Genomic DNA, 22,397 nt, shown 5'->3' on the forward strand with positions numbered 1-22,397 from the left:
GCGCGTGCGGTCTGAATTGCCCGGGTCCCCGGGCTTCTGGCTTCCGGGCGCGCACGGGCGATCTGAACCGCCTTGGTTCCTGGGCTTCCGGCTTCCGGCGCGCATGCGGCCCCGGTTCCCGGACTTCCAAAGCGCACCTGCGACTAGATATCATTAATAAGTCAGATCAGATTTCCTTTACAGGGATTCTAACCCACATTCCTTTACAGGAAGAGACACAGAAAGTGAGAATGAGTGAGAGAGAGAGACCATAAGAGACAGGAGAGGGAGAAAGGGAGAAAGTGAGAAGGGAAATCGGAAAGAGAAAGGGGAGGAAACGGCAGACGTGGAGAGTCAGAGAGGGAAATCAGAAAGAGAAAGAGACTGAGTGTAAAGGAGAGAGGACACGGGATGACAGATAGAGGGAGAGAGCAGGCGGACGGGAGGCGGCCGCCGCACCCAGACCCGCCCCCGGGCTGAGTCGCAGGAGGGAGCAGGCGGAGGGGAGGCGGCCGGCACTCATGAGCCCGCTGAAAGGGAAAGTAACTTTGAAGGGCCAGCGGGGCGGACGCGAGGGTGCACTTCGTGGACTAGCACCCCCCCCAGCCGCCTGACTCCATGGTGGCTTTACCCCTTCGGGAAATAGGACCCCCAGATGACACAGGAATCCCCAAGCTCCAGTACTGGCCATTCTCCACCAGTGATCTGTATAACTGGACGACTCAGAGTGCTCGGTTTTCAGACAACCCCCAAAATTTACTGGCTTTACTAGATAGTGTCATGTTCACCCACCAGCCCACTTGGGATGATTGTCAGCAGCTCCTCCGAATCTTGTTTACCACGGAAGAGCAAAAAAAAAAAAAAAAAAAAAATACAGGTAGAAGCTAGAAAGCTGGTCCCGGGGGACAACGGTCAACTGACTGCCAACCCTGACCTCATAAACGCGACCTTTCCTCTGACCAGGCTGGCGTGGGACTACAACATGGCAGAAGGTAGGGGACGACTACACCTTTATTGCCAGACTCTAATGGCAGGTCTCCGGGCAGCTGCTCGCAAGCCCACTAATTTGGCCAAAGTATATTCTATTCTACAGGGAAAGACAGAGAGCCCAGCTACCTACTTAGAGAGATTAATGGAAGCTTTTAGACAGTACACCCCCATAGATCCAGAGGCTCCAGGAAGTCAGGCAGCTGTTGTAATGTCTTTCGTAAATCAGGCAGCCCCAGATATTAAAAAAAAAAAAAAAAAACTCCAGAAATTAGAAGACTTGGAAGGAAAGCGGATTCAGGACCTCCTTCAGATAGCCCAGCGGGTTTACAATAACAGAGATACTCCAGAGGAAAGGCAATTTAAGGCCACTGAAAAAATGACCAAGGTCCTGGCAGCAGTGGTACAGAAAGAGCATCTACAGCCAGAGTACACCCAACCCAGGCGGCCCCCTAGGCATGATAATCTGAGAAAAGACCAATGTGCCTACTGCAAGGAGGCTGGCCACTGGGTAAGAGACTGCCCCAAAAAGAAACAATGAGGACAGGGACCCCCTAGGTCTATACCCGTACTAGTCACTCAAGATAAAGACTAGGAAAGATGGGGTTCGGATCCCCTCCCCGAACCTAGGATAACTTTGCAAATAGAGGGGTCCCTGGTCCAGTTCTTGGTCGATACGGGGGGCTTAGGACTAGCAAAACCATCCTGCTTTATTTGTTGAACTTAAACCTGGGGCAGACCCCATGCGGGTACGCCAATACCCGATGCCTCTAGAGGCCAAAAAAGGAATTGCCCCGCATATCTGCCGGGTCCTTGACCAAGGGGTCCTTCACTCATGTCACTCACCCTGGAATACTCCATTGTTGCCGGTACGAAAACCTAATAGTGGAGAATACAGACCTGTACAAGACTTAAAAAAAAATCAATAAGAGGATTGTAGACATACATCCAACTGTGCCTAACCCATATACCCTCCTGAGTACCCTAAACCCTAAACATCAATGATACACTGTTTTAGATTTAAAAGATGCTTTCTTCAGTTTGCCTTTAGCCCCTCAGAGCCAAAAGCTCTTCGCCTTCGAGTGGAATGACCCTGATAGGGGCATAAGTGGCCAACTAACATGGACCAGACTGCCGCAAAGATTCAAAAACTCTCCTACCCTGTTCAATGGAGCCCTCCATGAAGACCTGGGATAACTTTCCTGCCCCTAACGACCTTAAACCCTGCCTCGCTGCTGCCCAACCCAGACCTGGACGCCCCACTCCACAACTGCACCGAGATACTAGCTCAGGTGCACGGAGTTCGAGAAGACCTGCAAGACCGCCCACTTCCTGACGCCGACCTCGTCTGGTTCACTGATGGGAGCAGCTTCATGCATCAGGGCCAGAGGTACGCTGGAGCGGCAGTGACTTCAGAGACTGAGGTAATCTGGGCGGAACCCCTGCCCCCGGGGACATCGGCCCAGAAGGCCAAACTGATAGCGCTCACCCAAGCTCTTACCTTAGGGGCAGGGAAAAAGCTGACGGTATATACAGACAGCCGATATGCTTTTGCAACGGCGCATATACATGGGGCCATTTACAGGGAGTGGGGGTTACTGACGGCTAAAGAAAAAGAAATAAAAAACAAGCAAAAAATCCTAGCCCTGCTAACAGCTCTATGCAGGCCAGAAAAGTTAGCCATTGTGCATTGCCCAGGGCATCAGAAACTAACTACTCCAACTACTCAAGGCAACTTTCTGGCGGACCAAACTACAAGAAAAGTGGCGAAGGCTCCCAGCCAACTCCTTGCACTCCAGCTCCCTGACCCGGGCCCCCGGGACTTGCCATATTTCCCTGATTATTCAGAACAAGATCTCCAATGGATTGACAAGCTTCCCCTGAAATAGATCCAGAATGGGTGGTGGACTGATACTAATGACCAAACCATCCTACCAGAAAAATTAGGACAACAAGTGTTAGAACACATCCACCGAACCACCCACCTGGGTGCTCAGAGGATGATAGACCTGATCAGACGCTCTAAGCTCAAATTCAGACATACAGCCGAGATGGCCAGCAACATCGTGACAAGTTGCAAAGTCTGCCAGCTTAACAATGCCTACCCCCAATCCCAGGCTGCAACAGGAACAAGGCTCAGGGGAACCAGGCCCGGTATCTACTGGGAAATAGATTTTACTGAGATAAAGCCAGGAAAATACGGGTATCGGTACTTACTTGTCTTTGTAGATACTTTTTCAGGGTAGACTGAAGCATTCCCCACCAAGAAAGAAACTGCTCAGGTTGTAGCAAAGAAAATCCTGGAAGATATCCTCCCCAGGTATGGCTTCCCCGTCCAGATAGGGTCAGATAATGGGCCGGCCTTCGTCGCTAAGGTAAGTCAGGATTTGGCTTCCATCCTTGGGGCAAAGTGGAAACTACATTGCGCTTACAGGCCCCAGAGTTCAGGACAGGTAGAGAGAATGAATCGGACCTTAAAGGAGACCTTAACTAAATTAACTATGGAGACTGGCGCTAATTGGGTGGTCCTTCTCCCCTATGCTCTGTTCCGGGCCCGTAATACCCCTTACAGACTGGGCCTTACCCCTTATGAAATTATGTATGGCAGACCCCCACCCTTAGTTCCCAGCCTAAAAGATGATCTGCTCAAGTCTGAAACAGAAAATGTCTCTGAACTCTTATTTTCCCTACAAGCCTTGCAGAAAATTCATCAAGAAATCTGGCCCAAGCTGCAGGAACTATATGAGACCGGTCCCCCGCCGACACCCCATCCATACCAGCCGGGAGACTGGGTCCTGGTCAAGCGACACCGACAAGAGACCCTAGAACCCAGGTGGAAAGGACCACTCCAGGTACTCCTAACCACACCCACCGCCCTAAAGGTAGAAGGCATCGTGTCGTGGATCCACTACACCCACGTCAAGCCGGTGGACCCAACCTCCGACCTCCTGGGACCAATCACGGCGGCGGCTGAAGCACCAGACACGTGGACTGTGGACAGAACTAAAAACAACCCCTTAAAACTCACCCTGCGCCGGCAGCATAGCTCACTGCAAACATGCAGTTAGGTAGTCTAACCCTAACGTTAGTCGCCCTAGTGGCCGCTGGAGAAATCACAAAACCAGCTCTTAATCCCTTTGTCTGGAGATTCTGGCTTTATGAAAACCGAACCCACCCTGGACAACCTCATAAGCCCGGGAAATTATTGGCCAGTGCTGATTGCCCCTCCTCAGGGTGCAACAGCCCAATTCTACTAAATTTTACTGGTTTCCAAATAGCCAAACCTATGACACCAATAATATGCTTTGAGTTTGATCAGACTAAATACAATTGTAAACACTATTGGTGGCACCAAAATGCCGGCTGTCCTTATAACTATTATAACATCCATAGACCCCGTTATTGGGGAGAGAGAAAACAGTTAGACCCTAAGTGGCCCTTCCATCATAGACGGGATAGAGACTTTTCATACACATGAATAGTTAGAGACCCCTAGAACTCCCGCTGGACCACGCCTCAACATGGGGCTGTATACTACTCCCCCTCCTCCACATGGCCTAGCAGTCACCTCTATATGTGGCGAGGCCTAGTGCAAGTACTGCCCCAGTCCACGGGAATATCCAACGACAAGAAAACAGACTAACAAGACTTACGTCCTTTCTCCTGGTTAAAGTTATTACAGGAAGGACTAGAACTTGCTAACCTTACAGGACTTCACAGCCTGTCTGGCTGCTTTCTGTGTGCCACTCTAGGGCATCCACCGCTAACCGCTGTCCCTCTGTCATGGGGATCCTCTACCTTTGCCCAAGCTAACAACCTCCGAAACCTCTCATATGCTCCTATCCTAAACGTGCCCCTATACCTAAACCCCAGTCAGGAGAAGCTTCCCTACTGTTTCTCAGAAACCAATTCCAGCCTCTGTAGCATCACTGCAACGCCCCCTAATATCACCTTAAGGGCTCCATCAGGCATATTCTTCTGGTGTAATGGAACCTTATCTAAAAACCTACCTAGTCCCTCTGTTAACAACCTACTGTGTCTCCCTGTCACATTAGTTCCCCGGTTGACTCTACTAACTGCTGGCGAGTTCCTAGGGTATACCGGTAACTGGACTAGTGCTGTTATTCACCCAGACCCTAGACCGAGACCTGCACGAGCCATATTCCTCCCCGTCATTGCAGGAATCTCCCTCACCGCATCCTTCATTGCGGCCGGACTGGCGGGGGGAGCCCTAGGTCACACCCTCATAGAAAGTAACAAGTTATACCAACAATTTGCCGTTACTATGGAGGAGTCGGCTGAGTCCCTTGCCTCCCTTCAGCGACAGCTCACGTCCCTAGCTCAGGTAACCTTGCAGAACCGGAGGGCCCTAGACCTACTCACTGCAGAAAAAGGTGGTACATGTATATTTCTAAAAGAAGACTGTTGTTTCTACATAAATGAATCAGGACTTGCAGAGGACCGGGTCCAACAGTTACGCAAGTTAAGCACTGAAGTAAAAACACGGCAGTTTGCTTCAGCTGCAGACCAATGGTGAAATTCCTCTATGTTTTCTCTGTTAGCCCCCTTCCTTGGACCCCTGCTAAGTTTACTATTTCTGCTTACCGTAGGACCTTGTGTTGTTAACAGAATTTTACAATTTGTTAGGGAGAGATTTGACACCGTACAACTCATGGTCCTCAGAGCCCAATACCAACCTGTAAATGCTGAAACAGAATCAGACTTATAAGACCCAAGATTGGCTCTAAGGATACCCGAAAAGAAGGGGGGAATGAAAGGAGCTGGGCACATTCCTCAGCCCCGGGCTCAAAACTCCCTGAGCCCAGTACAAACACCACCTGGAAAGTCTCCGATAAGGAGACAGCCGTTCAAGGTTACTGAAAGCGCGGGAGCCAAAAGAATTTCTTTGTTCCCCTGCAACTTTCGGGCTATAAAAAGCAAACACTCGCATTGTTCGGGGCCCTCTTGTATACTGTGGAATGGAGGGACCAAGTTCGAACTTGTAGTAAAGATCCTTGCCGCTTGGCTTTGACACTGGACTCTGGTGGTCTTCTTTGGGGAACAAACGGTCTGGGCATTACAATACTAAATAGTATAAATACAACTTTTATATATACTATAAAACAAAAATTTGTGTGACTATTTTACTGAGATATTTACTTTATTGCATGCTCTAGAAACAAACCTGCAATATTTCTGAGGTATGAGGTTCTGTATGTATACACATACACGCACACACACATTCACCTACATACATACATACATTAATTGACTATAAACACCCATTAAGATAGTGATAGAGAAAGGCAGTAAAGATGTACATAGAAATAGAAATGGAATAACTATAAACAATAATATAAACATAGATATACATAGAAATAGAAATAGAATAACTACAAACAATGACAGCTGCAAACAAAACTGTAGGTAGATACGTAGATAGATATGAAAGCATCAAACTGAAAACGTATTATGATAGGAAAATATTCACAAGTTCATACAGATATAATTTTGATAGACACATAAAGCATTCATTTCTAATTTAGCTAGATTGAACCTCTTCTTGCTTGTCTTTACTTCTTCACCTTTGCTGTCTCATGCCCTCCTTCTGTCTGGACCACACTGTGTATTCATCTGTCCTCTCCCCATCCCCACCCACCAAGGAATCCCAGGAGAATTTACCAATTTGGCAGAATCTTTCACCATGTTATTTAACCTGGACTCGTTCCACCTGAAAATATCAAGTGCTCTAAAAAATTGCTTTTTTTCTAATGTAAACAAGCAATGTGAGGCATTTCTAGAGAATTACCTAGTAATTATTTAGAATCAGTTCAACTTGAACTAATTATAGCACAAGAAGATTCCCTTTCTGAGACCATATTTTCATTGTAAAGATCCTTTTCATCCTTAACCCATCATCCAGAGGCAAGTGCAGAGGCAGCATTAGGGGAAGCTAAACTTGCATCAGACTCTTTTGTGCTGATAGGATTCTATATTGGTTGACTGCATTGTGTTTAGTAAGTTCTTACTCAAAGTAAGCAAATAAGTAAAGCAAAATAACTAATATGCATCCAGCAAAATGTAGTGCATATAATGCCCTGCATTTATTTATTCTCTGATGCTTATTTAAGTACCGCTTTAGCTCCAGGAGTTGGCAGAATGGCTACTTGAGGAAGATTTCCTAGAGGACCGGAATTACCTGGATGTCACATGCCACCAAAACTTTTCCTTTTTTGAATTTTAAAATGTGGAGTGGCAAGCTCCACAGAAAATCTTCGCTAGATTCAAAACATAACATATTTATTCTAATATGCAATCCTCTCCTTTCAAATTTCTTTAGCATATAAGGACATCTGTTTTCCACCCAAGAAAATTTAATATTATAATTAACTATAGTTTTAGCAGTTTGGTGAAATATAACTTTCTCTGATGTCTCTATAATTGGAAAAAAAAATCTATTTAAGTCTCTCATTCCACCCATTAGGAAAAATTCACTCGAAACTATTCAGGGAAATTTCATTCATTTAAAGGCTCTTCTTCCTCCTGCTTGAGGATGTGACTACATTTCCTGGGATGTATTGGTTTAAGTATTGGTCTGGTGGGTTTTGGAGGGAGGAAGTTCCTGATTTTATTCATGATCATCCTCAAAGATGTGCACATTGGAACAGACTCAATTTCATCCATCCTATCATTGTGGTTCCTTGTAGGTAATTACAGTGTATTTACCTGTATATACAGTGACTATATATATATATAGAGAGAGAGAGAGAGAGAGCGAGAGAGAGAGAGGAGAGAGAGAGAGAGAGAGAGAGAGGTCAGAACAAATAAAATATATATATATTATTTCAACAAATAAAAAATATATATCACCAGATTTCAGTATCTTTTAGCTCCTCATTGCTGCTCTTATGCCACAGGAAGCATATAACTACACTGGAATTCTGAGGTTATGCCAAGCCCACCTGCCATCATTGCCACCTTTCCCATTCAGTGATTTCCAAGGGCTTCACACATATGATGAGTAGCTATCTTTCTAATGCTTAGAAAATCCAGACACATTGAGGAAATCTGTTTTCCACCACTTCCCAGCAGAATGCTAGTGGGGAGGAGAACACAGGTTTATTTTCAGAGTCATCAACTAACATGTAATACTCTGGGTTCTATTAATACTTTTTAGCTTCCCCCAGGCTATGTTAATTTCAACTAGTTAAGGTAGTGGGAGAGGAAGCTCCATGTCTGAGAGATTACAGCCTGTTCGCCATCAACTTGTAACTTGTAAAGGTCAAGAAAAGCAAAAGTCAAGGATGTTATTATGTTTTTCTAAGTCTTCCTGTTTGGCAAAGAATAATGTCTTTCAGAGTTGCCACTGGCAGGAAGGAGGGTCCATTGCAGAATAAAGAGAAAAATTCCAACAGGTAATATTTTAATATCTTGCTTCACACTTAAAGAATCTCTATAATGAGCAATAGAACACTTTTTCCCTTGCTGCCCTTTAAGACTGTGTTTGTGTATATCCTCAAAGCTACTAAAAGATGAAAACAAAACAAAAACAAAAAACTAGAGACTGTTATTTGCAGCTTTCAACCTAAAAATGCTAGAAAAAGGGCCAATACTGGGTTGTGCTCTGGAAAGTAAAAAAATGTCTTGAAAGCCACATTCCTCCTCTTCACTACCTGACTCCTACGACAGGGGCTGTGGTAGTGATGACAGATGAATAACGAAACCAATACTTTCCTAAAGAGTTTTTAAAAATATGCTGATTCCAGGACAACAGCTCAGAATTACATTATTATAATATTCAGAAAAGAGGCAGGCTAGTCTTTTTATTTAATAAGAAATTCAGATGATTATTTTCTTCCATTTGGAATATTCTACTCTAGACATGAGATTTTAAAAACTGACTTTTAAATATGAAAAATAAGATAACATCCAGTAGACAAGGCTTATTTCAGGCCCAATTTGGATTACGTAAAAAATCACTCAGAGGGATCATTATAATGGATTTCAGAAAATATTAGTAATTCCATTTCTATGTTTACACACTAAAGAAAATAGCATAATAGCATCGATCAATGTCCCTAAAAGTTTACATTTTAAGCTCCACAGGATCACCCATATTTCAAGAGATTACTTCTGTCTTTTCATTTCGGATATCTAACAATAAGTACTCTAGAGCAATCACGAAAATATACTTTAAAGATTTATTTTAACATATTTTGTAATCTTTGGGAGGGAATGTTTCCTAATTTAAGAGATTAGCATATTTAAACATATAAACTGTATAACTTTCTTTTGACAGAAATCTTAAAAATATAAAGGACAAATTAAAAATTGCAAAGCAATATTCAATAATATGTGTGCCACAGCTTTAAAAGTCTAAATATAAAATAAGCTTTATAAGTCAATAATTTTTAAAGGTCTACAACCTAATAGGATAAAAGAGAGAATTTTGGCTGTGTGCGGTGGCTCACACCTGTAATCCCAGCACTTTGAGAGCCTGAGGCATGTGGATCACTAGGTCAGGAGTTTGAGACCATCCCGGCCAACATGGTGAAACCCCATCTCTACTAAAAATACAAAAAAAATCAGTCGGGTGTGGTGGCAGGCCCCTGTAGTCCCAGCTGCTTGGGAGACTGAGGCAGGAGAATGGCGTGAACCCAGGAGGCGGAGCTTGCATTGAGCAGAGATATGCCACTGCACTCCAGTCTGGGTGACAGAGACAGACTCCGTCAAAAAAAAAAAAAAAGATAGAAATTTGAACCATTAATCTCTGATGGCAACCGCTAGAAACTGTGAGTAGTCATGTAATCTAAGGGAATGCCAGGCACCTAGGTTTGAAATGGAGATACCTGGGAGCTACACAGATGTGGAAATAAGAGAAAGAGGTAGAGAAGCAGAGTGAGGGCAGGACATGACTAGAATGAATGAATTGCAATGATTTTATTGGTCTCTTTTTTAGTGTGCTCCAGGTTCACATTTTAGTCAAGGAGTTTATGATTGACTCACTTGTCTAAGCCTTGAATAGGAATGGGCTCAGCAGCTGATTAAACTATTACCTGATAAGAGAAAGGACTAATCTACAGAGGTTAATCAGGAAGATTACAGAAAACAGAAATTAATGCCAGGCAACCAAAAGTTACACATTTTCTGCAAAGGACACAAACCAGCATTTCATAAAGGAATAAATGCAAGTAGCCAATAAAGTAACAAAAAAATGTTCCAGTACTGGGCTCAAAGAAATACAGAATTTCAACACAATATTTTTGATACTTGAAATTGTAACATATAGAAATTATTAAAAATACTGCCCAGGGTGACAAATGGGTTGTCTCATAAATTTACATGGAATATAAAATATTAAAAACTTTTTAAAGCCCAATCTAGTAAACTTAAATGTTCATACCATCTTATTCAACAATTTTATTTCTAGTACAGAATTAAAATGGAATTATTTAAAAACTGGAAGGAAAGAAAGAAAAAGAGAGAGAAAGGAAGGAAGGAAGGAAGAAAAAGAAAGAAAAGAGAGAGAAAGAAAAAAGAAAGAAAGAAAGAAAAAAGAAAGAAAGAAAAGAAAGAAAGAAAGAAAGAAAGAAAGAAAGAAAGAAAGAAAGAAAGAAAGAAAGAAAGAAAAAATGGAAGAAGGAAGGAGGGTGGGGAAGAAGATAAGAGGGGATATGAGTAATAAAAATGAAACTGAAATATTGAACAATGATTAATTTGTTAAATAATATTGTTTAAGGAATTCTTAGTGGTTATTAAAATCAATGTATTCAACAAATATCTATTGAAATTTTCCTAAACCAGACAAGATACTAATAAATTAATGCTATCCTACATCTATTGGCATGGAAAGATACTCATATACCTCTATCTATCTATCTATCTATCTATCTATCTATCTAATATGTACATTTTTCTTATTCATTCATTTTTTCTCATAATATATTTTAAGTATAAATATTAGTGACAAATAGCAGGCATAGTATGATTTAATTTATGACAAAAATGTACAGCTTTGATTTACACAGACATCCAAAGTTTTGCATGAATTATTTGTACATGCTGGGATGCTGCTATTTTTATTTTCTTCTTTATGTGATGCCAATTTTCTTTTCAATCAGGCTCACCATTCTGCCTTGTACCTCTTGGGAGACATGTTATGTGCCAGTTTCTTGTGTTTACCTCCTTGTCTACTCTGTTTGGCTTTGAGGATTGATATATTCTTGAGAAATGGTATTCAGAGTTTTGAGGGGCATGAGAATCAGGCAAGGTTTGTCTACAGTTAGAATTTGTAAATGAGCCCCAAAAGCCTGACAAAAGCTGAGCTCATATAGGTTTTGAATAAAATTTTTTACTCTTTTTTTTTTTTTTTTTTGCTCTACTCTTCTCCCCTGACTTTGTGGTTGCCTTCCCTTTGAAACCTCTCTTCTTTCTTCTAACTTTTTTTTCTTACATATTTCTTCACTTCACACTTCATTCTCCTTTTTTTTTAAAACTCATATTCCTTAACCTGCAGTAATCCTATTCAAATATTGCATCAAATTACAAAAATTAAGATCATTTTATATCACATAGACTTTGCAAGTGTGTTTTTCTCTAATGTAACAATTGTTTAAAAATACACTAACAAGGGTCAGTCAGGGTGGCTTATGCCTGTAATCCCAGAACTTTGGGAGGCCAAGGTAGATGAATCACCTGAGATCAGGAGTTCGAGACCAGCCTGACCAACATGGTAAAACCCCATCACTATTAAATCCAAAAAAATAGCTGGGCATGGTGGCACATGTTTATAATCCCAGCTACTTGGGAGGCTGAGGCAGGAGAATTGCTTGAACCTGGGAGGCAGAAGTTGCAATGAACCAAGATTGTGCCATTGCACTCCAGCCTGGGTAACAAGAGCAAAACTCTCAAACAAACAAACAAAAAAGAAATATACTCACACATGTTCCATGACATTCAGAAAGGCCAAACATCAGGTGCTTCAGCAGACTGTTCAGGTTCCTCTTGTCAAAAAAAAAAAAAAAAAAAAAAAAAAAAAAAAAAAAAAAAAAGAAAGAGAAAAAACTGAGGCTTTTGACCACTCTTATATTTTGACAGCAACTTGACCTTGAGGAATCAAAGTAAAATGATTTATAATATAAGTCCATGTGGATAGGGTAGAGGAAATGCTGCTCTCTTAGCATGTTAAGGTAAGAGATTGGTACATAAAAACCCAAGACAGAACTAAGTTTTTTAAAGAGAAACATGAGTTTCTCATTGAGGTCAAAAACCGAGGGGGGCAGATTTTCCATAAATACAATTAGTCTTTAAAGAGTAAAAAACCTGATTCAGATTTTTTAATTGTCTAGATTTAAGGTGTACAAAATGCTGTTTCAGTAGACATATAGATAGTACAAATAATTACTACAGTCAAACAAATTAACAGAACCATCACTTTCCATATTTACCATTTTTTGTTTTAGAGGCAGAGTTTCTCTGTTGCCTAGGCTGGAGTGCGGTGGTGTGATCATAGCTTGCTACCATCTCAAACTCCTAAGCTCAAGAGATCCTCCAGCCTCAGCCTCCCAAGTAACTAAGACTACAGGCACATGCCACCATGCCTGGCTAATTTTTCAATTTATTCTTTGTAGAGATGGATCTCACTTTATTGTCCAGGCTGGCCTTGAACTCCTGGCCTTATGCTATCCTCCCACTTTAGCCTCCCAAAGTGCTGGAATTACAGGCGTGAGTCATTGTGCTCAGCCCATAGTCACCATTTTCATGTGTGGTAATATCTATTCTCTAATAAATTTCAGCATAAAATACAATACAATATTACAGATTTAAATACTCAGAGAGGGAGAGCACCAAGAGCAGAAGGGCTCATCTTTTTTCCCTGGATCATTCACAGATAGTCACAGAGATTGCTGGAGTCAGGAGCAGCAGAAAAGGAGCTGGAGCCCTTCTCTGCCACATGGAAATCAAGAGGCATAGCTGGGCAAGGAAAAACTGCCTTACTTCTCAGTCCCACCAGCCTGGGAACACTTCTTCTCTTGGAACTTTTTCTAATACTTTGTTGCTTTTATAAAAACTGAGGCTTGGTTAATGGATCTTTTTCCCCAAGCTCAAAAGATGACGTAAGCCATGTCCACTATCTGGTCATTCACCTCTACACACCAATATGTTCCGGATGTCAACACACACCCCTTTGATTAGTCCTTTATGTTAAATTTGCAATTCACTGGAAAAAGTTGATGGAGACTAATTAAATTACTTCATTAGGGAAAAGTAACTGACTGTGAGGAAGGGCACGCGTTGGGCACTCTGGAGAGTCAAGTTTAGTTGAAGGGCATTGGGATGTGAGAGATGAGGAGAGAGTGAAAAAATAAGACAAAGCAGGCAAGTTTTTTGGAGACATTGAAAAAATCTATGGAGTGTTCACTGAGCGTCTCTAAAAAAAAAATGAAGCTGAGACAATGGTCTCCTGGTGTTATGAGAGGGATCAAGACAGCTAAAATAAAGTTGTCACTTCATTATTGTTTACCCCACCCCCAAATACAAACTATTGTATTAAATCTTTTTCATTTGAGACATCAACTGTGGTTCATTTTTTGTTTGTTTGTTTGTTTGTTTGTTTTGAGACAGAGTCTCACTCTGTTACCCAGGCTGGTGTGCAGTGTCACGATCTCAGCTCATTGAAACTACTGCCTCCCAGGTTCAACCAATTCTCCTTCCTCAGCCTCCTGAGTAGCTGGGATTACAGGTGTCTGCCACCATGCCATGCTATTTTTTGTTTTGTTTTGTATTTTTAGTAGAGGGAGGGTTATACCATGTTGGCCAGTCTGGTCTCGAACTCTTGACCACAAGTGAACTGCCCGCCTTGGCCTCCCAAAGCACTGGAATTAAAGACATGAGCCACTGCACCTGAAAGGTTCATGTTTTTTTAACTGTTACATAGTCTCCTTGTGGAGACCGATGTCAAACAAATAGACACCAAAATAAATGTAATCATGCATTTTAAAAAATAAAACAGAAAAGAAAATAACTAAAAAAAAACTAAGAAGGGGATCTACTTTAGGTTATGGGAGGGGCAGAACACATTTTGATGCAAAATCAAAGGCTTCAACGGCTAGTCCTCAGTCAATTGCTCCTCAATATTTATTACTTGCTCTGACAACTTCCTCATGAACTAAACTTTTTCTCTCTCTTATTTCCTGGGTATGTTCACCTGCTTTTATTTAAAATTTAACATGTTCAAAAGTCTTACCACCTTCCCATATATTTTAGTCCTTATGTTACTGCTATAATAGGATACAGACTGGTAGTTTATAATAAAAAGAAACTTATTAACTCACAGTTCTGGAGACTGGAAGTCAAATATCAAGGTGCTGGTGTCTTGCAAGGATCTTCTTGTTATGTCAAAACATGACAGAACAAAAGAGGGAAAAAAGAAAGGGAGCCCATAACTAAAAACTCTCTTATTAAGGCATTGAATGCACCCATGAGGCTGGAGTCCTCATGACCTAATAACCCCTTAAATGTCACACCTTTTAATAGTGCTACAATGATGATTAAATTTCCACATGAGTTTTTGAGGAAACAAACATTCAAACCACGGCATCCTACAAATCTTCTCTTCTTTGTTTTTCTGTCTCCCATATTTGTACAATTTCAATTTCTGCATTGTCTTAGAAAGCCACAAACTTCAATTCATTTTTTACTATTAGACAAATTTGGGCTACTACTATTTCTATAAACCACAAATAAATCTGGTTTCTAACTCTTCCCAACTCAATTCATCCTTACTACTCAGCTAAGTAAATGCTTACCCACATTCTGGCTTGATACTCCCTGTTTAAAAAGCTTCAGTGGTTAACACATATCAACCAAAACTAATATCCAACATCACTTATGAATTATCTATAACTATTTTTCAAATGTAATTCCACAAGTCCTCTATGATCTAACCATATTGGACTGCTTGTAGTTTGTCACTTGCGCTCTAAAGCTTTCTGCCTACCTGATTTTTGCTCAGTCTTATCTCTCCAAGGAACATATCCTACTTTTCACCTTTTCTGCTTCCTTATCCCCATTTCCTGTCATTATCTTAAATTTCATATCATCTATAAAGAAATTCTTGGTGCCTCTTGATAATAAAATTTTTCTGTTAAAACTTTTTGTGTTTTTTTTTCTTTGTACAATTTACATGGAATTTTTCATATGCTGTTTATGTGATTTTGGCAGTCTCTCATTCCTCCTTGACTTTTGGAAATCTCTTACTTATTTGTATGTTTCTTAGTGCCTACAGTGGGTGCTCAGAAGTGCATCAAAATCCTTCAAGGACATTTAATAACATGGGCAGCAAAATTACAAAAGCCAGCATCCAGAAATTAATACAGAGTGGAAATTCACCTTGAGTTGAAAAGCCTTGCATTCAAAGAGAATTCAACATCATACTTGTGTAGTGAAACTTGTAAAGTGTTTTCCTTCCAGAGTAAGCTTAATGATTAAGCACTTTGCACTTCAGAACTGCATCATTGCACATGCTGGAACTAAGCCAGGGAATCAGTTAAGCAGATCTTCAGTTTAACCTTGCTATACTCTCCGAAATCATTTGACAAGCTGAGAACTTCCCCAGGTTGATCTATTTCACCTAAAGTAATGACTGGAGAACTACAGTAACCTCAGAATAGAACATATAGAAGAATTCTATCCCAGAGACCTTTTATTGTCCCTCTTTGTCATTGAGTTCTACTTGCACAGTAAAATCTGTTATTTCACTCCTCATTAAGTAATGTTTTACACACTTATATAAATATGGTCCAAACCTCTTAACAGAACATCCAGTACTTAAAAATGAAATTTTCATCACATCAATTTCTTATTTCAAAATAGAAAAATAGTAATCTACATGTACTAGTGAAAAAAAAAGATTGAAAAAGTACTGAATGATGATGTTCATCTTTGATAGTTTGCTGGATTTATCAGAAGACTTACAAATGGCAAAGCATTTACTCAGATTGGGTAGAGGGTAAAACTTGAATTTTTTAATTCTTCTACGAATTGAGTAAAGTGAGGTGGTAGAAATTAATCATCTTGGTTTTTTATGTCATTAGATTTCAACAGATTGAATTTCCTCTGACAAGGAAGGTACTATGCAATGTGCAATAATCTTGTAAACGTAATCATAACTTGGCTTTGGTAAAATACTCTCTAAAAAAAAAAGTCATACTTCAGTCTTTGGTTTCGATAGCAGCATATAAAAATTATCTTGGCAAGAATGACAGAAAAAAAGATTTTCTATTCAATTTAGTCAAAGGCCTTTCAATTCATTTATCTTACTTATTAACAGTTCCTCTTCATTTGGTTTTTAATACATTTCGTGGAAGAAAAGTGAATCAAAAAGTAAATAAATGATTTGTAATAATAACAGTTACACGGAAATGTATGTAGTGAGTGGATGATGATTTTCCAAGCTACTAGTATAAATATAATTCAAGAAAAGAAATTGAATAGTAGGAAAATAATTTAGAAATAAAACAGGACAGGCAACTATCTTTCATCACTTAATTTAATTCATAAAGATGATATCTCCTCTTATAAGTATATTCATTGACTCTGTGAAGCTCAGGGAACATCCCAGCTCTGAAAATGGTATTTTATTAATGTGAGGTAAATTTAATCACACATTTATAAAACAGACAAAACTCTCTTGAATTTCCAAGTGGGCCTGGAAATAGTTTTTAAATGAATTTTCTAAGAGTCACATATGGACAAGAAATGCAGACCTCAATAGAGGAACAGAGCAGAAAAATGAACACAGCCCTGAATGAGATTAGAATCAACTTTACTAGGTGTTAGCAACCTTTCTGTCAACTTAAGGAGAAATTGTGATTTATCCTAAACTTAAATATTTTCAGCCATGAATTGACATCCTTTCACATTCATTAGCAAATAATTTGACAGTTTATTTTACATTCTCAGTCACTCATGTCTTCATATTGCAATTGACATTGCAATTAAAATACAAGTTGATTAAGGGCAAATATCATATCTCATTTTGATCTTTACCGAATATAGTATTACGTTTGAAAAATAGTGGGTGATCCAGCAGTTTGGAAGGCAATAGACATTGCAGTGTTACCGTAGGTGGTCTACTCAACTCCTGTTGGGAACTGTGCTGATCTTTTGCTTTCTTTTCAATCTATATGTCTATTGTTACGATAACACATTTCACCTAGTTTATGTTGAGTAAAAAAGAAATTAACAAACTACAACAGGTCAATTACTTCTTTACCGTTTTAGGATAGAATGTCTCCAAAATTTCTTCTTCCTCAAATATGCAAAATGCTAAAAAAAAAAAAGATGATTGAGAATTTTACAGTTTTGAGAGTGATAGTAAAGATTGTGTCTTAAATCTTCTATATCCAGCCAAAAAATACTTTTGGTATAAAAGCAATAGAAATTTAGTACTAGATATTAAAAAAAACAAGGTTATTTCATAGGGATTTTTCATTTTACATTAAAATATGAAAAATGTATAAGGAGAATGTAATGAAATAAAAATAATAAAGCAAAAATGCTTTTGCAAATATAATCAGGACAAAAATATACAGGTACACATAATTTCAGGAATTAAAATAAATTACATAGAAATAGAGAATATTAACATTTTGATACTATATATATTATATTAAAAACTGAAAAACAACAATTAAATAAAAAATGTCTTAGAAAAATGCTAACTACCAAATTGGAGAAAGAAGAAATTGAACTAAGTTAGGAACTATTACCAAAAACCACATTGTTCATATGGTTTAATTGGTGACTTCTACTGTTATTAAGAACTTATGTATTTTCATTTTATTTAAATTAGTTTAGAGTGTACAAAAAGATAACAAAACTTTGTTTTTTGAGAATGACCATCAAGACACCCTGAATAGTCCTTTTGCTAAAAACAAAACAAAACAAACAAAATGAAAACATTAAAAGTGTTAAAACTCACACAAACACACATGCACACAGACATACACATTATGTATACATAGTAGAGCTACAAGGAAATACAGAACTTTTAGAGGCCAAAATAAACTTAAAGTAGGAATCCTGGGGTAGAAGTGAAGGTATCTATAGGCCAGTGATGGCTTGGAGCTTATATTTGGTTGGCTTCCCAGAGTACCAATGGGCCATTGGGGTTAAAGTTTAGGGTCCCCATTAGGAAAACGGTGTTGTAAAAGATTTATGTATAAAGATGGAATCCCAAAAGGTCATACCATCTGTGTAAGGCAGAAAGAAATAAATAGATCATGTAGAGGGGACACCAAAGAAACTCACTTCCTTCAACTTTGGTACTGAATTAAGAGCAAAAATATCTATCCTGGGAATTTATAATTATAAGCCAGTCTTCAAGTAGGTTTACAGGCTTTCAACTTAAACAACAGAGAGGAAGACTCTCTAAAAGAAAATAACACTTATTAGGGAAGAGGTATTGCAAGGGAAATATGTGTGCCGTAATAAACTACGTGCATATTCAAGAAGGTAAAGGAAGACAAAGGTTTTTAGAGGAAATATAGAGAGGATTACATAATTGTTTTGAGATAACTATCCTTGGCTACAAGGATCAATAACAAGGGTGATGCCAGTGTGAAGCTGGACAGACAGCTGCTGAGCAGATGTCCTTGCAGAAGTATTATTTTGTGTAAGGTTGTGATGGTCTTTGTACAAGGCTGTGGTTTTTGCAGTCTTTTGTGATAGTTTTTGTTATCAAGAATTTGTGCATGAGACCCTTCTCTTCATGGCATTCATAGGCTTGATTTGTCAGGGTTTTTAACTCAAGTGACTCCATTTTAATTCTGACAACTTTCACAAGACTAAATTAAAATCACCTGTATTGGCCACAAATCCTTGTATTAAAGAGGAAGACTTCAGTTTCAGTGTTTGAGTAAAGATAGCTTTCAAACTAATACCTCTCCCCCTTTTTCATCACATTTGGGAATCTGATTTAAAATAAAATAAACAGGCATGACCTTACCTTAAGGTCAGTGGGAAGTTTTAACCATGCAGACCCCATCCGTCAAGTGGAAATGTGCACCCTGGCCCACCTTTCAACCACATTCTTATTTCCAGTCTTGCTTTATTTACTCTTGCCACCTGGACCAGCCTGTACCAACTCTGCTCACTCTAGAAAACCCTGTGGCATGAGTTACAAATATTTCCCTATGCTGTTAGTGGATGTGGTGTCATCAGTCTTCGTGACATTCGAACTATTCCATTGGGAGTGTGTCCTTTCCATCCTCCATAGAGTGACTATAAAACATTTACATTGAAAGTTACAGGAATACCTTGAAGATACTGCTGGTTCAATCCCAGACTATTGCAATAAAATGAATATTGCAATAGAAAGTGACACACATATTTTTGTTTCCTAGTACATTTAAAAGTTATGCAAATAATTTGTATAGGAGGCAGGGAAATACTAGGCAGAAAAGAGAGGGTCCCTGGTGAAGCCTCACGCTCAAGCCTAGACCCCCAGCCCAAAGAGCATTTCTGTTTTCCCACCGAATGTTGCCTTTTCCAAAACCACCCTGGCCTGCCAAGTCCCCCAACCTGTATCCATAAAAACCCCAGGCTCCACAGGCGGCAAAGCGGCAGAGCAGTGGAGCAGCAGAGAAGGAGAGAAGAGAAGAAGCACTCTAACACATGCCCTCTGGGGCTCTGGGAGTAACTGGCAACCTGTAGATGCTGCTTCAGGCCTGTCGAGTTCTGTTCCTGCCAGTTGCCCAGAAGCACCCATCCTGCCCTCTGCACCCGCTCATCTGCATGCTCTCCCTCCAGCAAGGGGTTGAGAGCTATGGGCTGAGTAAGGGAGTCACCCCTTCATGAGTCCTGCAAAGGGGTCAAGGCAACTATCCCCGTTTCACTTACACAAAAGGCTGTAGTGTATTAAGTATGCAATAGCATTTTGTCTAAAAATATACTTACATTAGTTAAAATATTGTATTGCTAAAAAATGCTATCATCTGAGCCTTTAACAAATCATACTATTTTTACCGGTAGAGGGTCTTACCTTCATCTTGATGTGACTGATCAGAGTGGTGACGACTGAAGTTGGGTGGCTGTGGCAATTTCTTATAATAAAACAAGGGTCAAGTTTGCTGCATCAGTTGATTCTTTCACAAAAGATTTTCCTGTAGCATGCTATGCTATTTGATAGTATTTAACTCACAGAAGTCTTTTTAAAATTGGAGTCAATACCGTCAAGCCCTGCCACCGCTTGATCAGTTAAGTTTATGGAATATTCTAAATCTTTTGTTGTCATTTCAACAATCTAGCTATGAAAGTTCTACCTGTTACACTCTTCCAAGATAAGGCTGTTTTGACTACATTGAAAAGTTGTTGTTTAGTGTAGCCACTTTCCGCAGTTGTCTCAGCTAGACCGCCTGGATAACTCGCTACAGCGTCTCCATCAGCATTTACTGTTTTGCCATGCATTTTTATATTATGGCGATGACTTCTTTTCTTAAACCGTACGAACAACCTCTGCTAGCTATCAACGTTTCTACTGCAGTTTTCTTACCCTTTTCAGACTTCATAGATTTGAAGAGAATTAGTTCCTTAGTCTGCATTAGGCTTTGGCTTAAAAGAATATCGTAGCTGGTTTGATTTTCCATCTATGCCAGTTGAACTTTCTCTATATTGGCAAGAAGCCTGTTTCACTTTCTTATCATTCATATGTTCACTGGAGTGGCACTTTTAATTTTCTTCAAGAACTTTTCCTTTGCCTTCACAGCTTGGCAAACTCTTTAGTTCAAGAGCTCTACCTTTTGACTTATCTCAGCTTTGACTATGCCTTCCTCATTAAGCCTTATCATTTCTAGCTTTTGACTTAAAATGGCAAAGTGTGACCCTATTTTTGTCTAGAACACTTAATTGGCCTAATTTTAATATTGCTATGCCTCAACAAATAGAGTGGTCCCAACAAAAAGAGACAGACAGGGAGTAGCCAGTTCATACATGAGCGTGGTTCATGGTGCCCCTGAACAATTACAATAACAACATCAAAGACCACACCATAACACATATTGTAATAATGAAAAAGTTTGAAATGTTGTGAGAATTGCCAAATGTCACACAGAGATGAAGTAAGCATGTGTTTTTGCAGAAATGGCCCTAATAGACTTGTTAGACTCAGGGTTACCACAAATCTTCAATTTGTGAAAAAGAAAAAAAAAAGTAAAGTGAATAAAAGGTTTGCCTTTACAATCAAATGACACACTTCAATAAATTACTGCAGTGAATTCTGTTGTGATGCACCAGATTCCATGTATAAGGCTGGTGCATCCAGATGCTATAATTGTGACTGCTAAGAGTTCACAGTTCTCTTTTCCACAGAGTAAACCCAAGTGAAATGGCAGCCTGCTGCCTGGGGAATTTTGTCCCCTTAGTAAGCACCTCACCATAAATGATTCTGGAGTATAAGAGCTACCACCCTTCTTTCAAGGTGCTGCTAATTACGATGCATTTCTCTCTCGAGAGCTCCCTACACCAAGACAACACGTATATTCTAGGCGAAACCATATTTTTGCCTTCCTTTCCCTTGTTCTGTATGTCACACTCACTTTCTCCTAAAATACTTCCTTAAATTACAAGCACATAAATTTCTATCTTAGGAGCTGCTTCTATGGAACGTGGTCTAAGACAGTTATGTATAAGTGAGGATGAAAACAAATTGAAAACGAGAAAGATAGAAGATGGATTTTCCGCAGATACCTGTTTAATTCATAATTTTGAAACCATGAAATTATTTTGCATAATTACAAAACAAAATTAACTCAGTTGAAACCCCTAGAAAATTTGATTCAAAATGAGACAAATAAGCAAATGAATAAATGTCTATCCAGTTATTAAGTATAACTGCACAGGAGGAACTACTTTAAGTTACCTCAAAATACTGCAATTTGTCTGTATATATTTAGTGGGATATAGTCTAAGGGTAAAAAGAACTGAAAAAACAAAGCTGAAACTGCTTTTTTTTTTTTTTTTTTTTTTTTTTCCTTTTTTTGTTGTTTGTTTGTTTGGCTTGTTGGTAGGTTTTTTTTGAGACAGAGCCTTGTTCTGTCACCCAGACTAGAGTGCAGTGGCCCAATCTTGGTTCATCGCAAGCTCCCTCCTGGGTTCAAGCTATTCTCCTGCCTCAGCCACCAGAGTTGCTGGGATTACAGGCATGTGCCACCAAGCTTGGCTAATCTTTGTATTTTTGGTAGAGATGGGGTTTCTTTATGTTGGCCAGGCTGTTCTTGAACTCCTGGCCTCAAGAGATCCACCCACCTCAGCCTCCCAAAGTACTGGGATTACAGGGGTGAGCCACCCCACCCGGTCATGTTTTTAATAACCACACTTTTGAAGGAGTCTTGGTATTGCTGTCCATGACTACTTTATATGTGTATTTCAGG

At 39.7% G+C, this 22,397-nt stretch overlaps 1 long non-coding RNA gene across 2 annotated transcripts in view; it reads right to left on the bottom strand.

Moving 5' to 3' along the window:
• LOC114671509 (uncharacterized) overlaps positions 1 to 15,612 on the bottom strand; it is a 46,882-nt gene extending 31,270 nt beyond the window's left edge. Inside the window, exons 1-3 of one of the 2 annotated variants that reach the window (XR_013401861.1) lie at positions 15,403 to 15,612; positions 14,301 to 14,354; positions 11,907 to 11,969 (exon numbers count right to left, since the gene is read on the bottom strand). This is a non-coding gene — a long non-coding RNA (uncharacterized LOC114671509). Of the gene's footprint in view, positions 1 to 11,906; positions 11,970 to 14,300; positions 14,355 to 15,357 lie in introns of both variants that reach the window. The other variant, XR_013401860.1, reaches the window with a different exon arrangement.
• Positions 15,613 to 22,397: the final 6,785 nt, after the last annotated feature.

The sequence above is a fragment of the Macaca mulatta genome, chromosome 12, assembly GCF_049350105.2.
Source record: "Macaca mulatta isolate MMU2019108-1 chromosome 12, T2T-MMU8v2.0, whole genome shotgun sequence".
Classification (NCBI taxonomy): domain Eukaryota; kingdom Metazoa; phylum Chordata; class Mammalia; order Primates; family Cercopithecidae; genus Macaca; species Macaca mulatta.